The sequence below is a fragment of the Psammomys obesus genome, unplaced genomic scaffold (genome assembly GCF_907164565.1).
Source record: "Psammomys obesus unplaced genomic scaffold, mPsaObe1.curated_primary_1811, whole genome shotgun sequence".
NCBI classification, from domain to species: domain Eukaryota; kingdom Metazoa; phylum Chordata; class Mammalia; order Rodentia; family Muridae; genus Psammomys; species Psammomys obesus.
The window spans coordinates 346,555-349,075 of record NW_026596318.1 but is presented as its reverse complement, the minus strand read 5'-3'; the positions used below and the strand labels follow the sequence as shown (position 1 = coordinate 349,075).

Sequence of the window (2,521 nt, the reverse complement as noted above, 5' to 3'; positions counted from 1 at the left end):
TACAGACAGTTGTGAGCTGCCATGTGGGTACTGGGAATTGAACCCGGGTCCTCTGGAAGAGCAGCCACTGCTCTTAACTGCTGGGCTGTCTTTCCAGCCCAGGTTTGTTTGATGAATAAGATTTATAAATTTCTAAGGTCTATGCCAGTAAAATGTGGGACTCTAGACAAGGTCAAAGTCTGACATTTCCAGATGGCCTCTGAGCTCAGTCTATGCCTTTCTCAGTGACTCCCTTTCTCTGTGGGGTGCCCTCTCTACCTGAACCCTAAAACTTCTAAGCAGGGTCACATAGCCCTCAGGGGAGATTACAGGCCCTTTCCTTTTCTGAGAAGAAACCAACTCAGCAAGCACCTGGGGATTCCTGGAAATACCCACCCTGTGCTAAGGAGATCTTAGCTTTACGCAAATGACCTTCAACTTACCTGGAGAGTTTTCCAGCTAAAGGATAACTAAGTCCTGTGTTCTCCTGCTTGTGACAGGACCATGCTACTGCGTGTAAATGAGATGCTGAACCAGTACATGTAAATCAAGTATCCCTAGCACCTCCAGCCCAGGGAATCAAAAGCATTCACCCTCCAAACCCCTCCCATTGCCCAAGGTTTATACATCCCTGATTTCACAGGAAATAAAGGTGCTTCGTGACACCATCAGCTTTCCATGATGGCCGCCTGAGATTTGTCATTAACTCTGGGGAAAAGAGGCCTCCCTCCTCCCTGGAGATTTGCTGCTGGACTCCAGGCCTCCCAGCTGCCTCGGTCAAGCCTGCCTGACCCACCTGAGCTCCTGAGCTCGGTGTTGACCTCAGGTGAAACACCCACACCTGGACCTGTCTTCTGGGCCTCAGGGCCTGAGTCTGCCAGGCCTAGGTTTCAGCTGCAAGCTGAGCAGATATGACCTTTCCCCCACATTCCTGCTGTTAATACAGCTTAATACAGCAACTTAGTCAAAGAGCTGTAACATTTCAGTATCGGACAATCTCCTTTAACAGAGCTGAGCTTAACACGTGATGGGAAACCCACTTCCTCCTCCCCCAGTGAGACCAGGAGCCTTGCCCAGCCCACAGTCCTCTCCCTCAAGCACTCCAGTTTCTCCTGACAGAAACAGAACCTTGATCTTGGGGTCCCTTATTCTTCACCTGAGAGCTGACAGCTGTGCCCCAGGACAGTAATATCTGTCTAGCTTCTTTGTCTTTGCTCAGCTTCTTAAGCTTTAGTTATTTGGATAAACTGAGTCATAAAAAAACTATGATATTCTATAATGGCACACTGTAAAAGATACCAGTCTTTTTAACTTTTTTTTCTTTTGAGACAGGGTTCCTCTGTGTAGCCTTGGCTGTCCTGGACTCACTGCCTAGACCAGGCTGGTTTCAAACTCCCAGTGATCTGGCTCCTCTGCCTCCCAGAGCGCTGGGCCTACAGGTGTGTGCCACCACACCCAGCTCAAGTACCAGTTTCCTAGGGACTAAAGTTTACTGCCTTGATGTTTCTTTTGTTGCTAAAGGGTCTTTAACTCTTATTTTTAAGGCTCAATTTAACTATATAAAACCCTAATTTTATGAAAGTTACTGACTTATTGTAAACTGTTGAAGACAATTAAGACATGCTGGTTAATAGTCACTGTATTCATGATCAAATGCTTTAATGTGTGCAGAGCTCTCCTTGCTGTCACGCTAAGTCCTGATGTAATTAATTACAGCAATAAGCTTTATTTAGCCTCCTGTATATGTTCTCAAAGTGAAGTCTAAAACAAGTAACTAGAAACAAGCAAAGCTTGTTTAGTTTGAATACTCTTACCAGATAACGGTCCTCAAAACCTTTCCCTTACCCTTGCCCGTCGCCAGGACCCTGTCCAAACTGTGGACAAGCAGGACACTGGGGAATTGACCATCCTGTTTGCTGAGACAGAGCAGGCCGGTCCCCCAAGTCCTAGTCGACAGGAAAGTCTGTTGGACCCTCTGAGCCTGGCAGCGAAGACTGACACTGCCCTGGCCCCTCTGCTCCCAAGGACATCAAGATTACCACAGAGGAACCCGGGAGATTGTCCGGGTAGCTGCTGAGTCTCCGTCATTTTTAGCAGATTCCGGAGCTTCTTGGTCTGCAGGTGGACAGAGCCTGGTCACTGTGGGGTCTGTGAGGGGCTCGCAGGCCAGCGCCTCTGCTTAAGGATAGCTTCTCTCCCTGTGTCCCCAACTGCTTGTTGTTGCCACTGTATGCCCGGAAGAGGCTTTTCTCCTAGAAGACTCCAGGGTGCGACTTCTGAAGAGAAGAGGCAGAGGAAGGGTGGAGGGGATGGTGATGACTTTGGCCTGTGCTTCTGTCCTGGTGTCCAGACAGCTTCTGGGGGAGAACGTGGAGACACCATGACACACAGCGCTCTGTCCCGCACACAGGGTTCTGGGCTGGGGAAGCCCAGGGTGGAGACTCCCCATGTCCCAGTTTCACTTCTGCTCCTTACATGTGTCAGGTCCTTCTGCTTGGACACTGATGACGCGCCGGCGCTCCTCTCCCCCATTGGGTGGCGA

At 49.5% G+C, this 2,521-nt stretch overlaps 1 long non-coding RNA gene across 1 annotated transcript; it reads right to left on the bottom strand.

The window, feature by feature from the left end:
- Window positions 1-1,621: 1,621 nt before the first annotated feature.
- LOC129668998 (uncharacterized) lies at window positions 1,622-2,519 on the bottom strand. The gene is made up of 2 exons (XR_008718994.1): window positions 2,455-2,519; window positions 1,622-2,336 (listed from the first exon to the last, which is right to left on the bottom strand). It is a non-coding gene; the product is annotated as an uncharacterized LOC129668998 (long non-coding RNA).
- Between the last annotated feature and the right edge of the window lie 2 nt (window positions 2,520-2,521).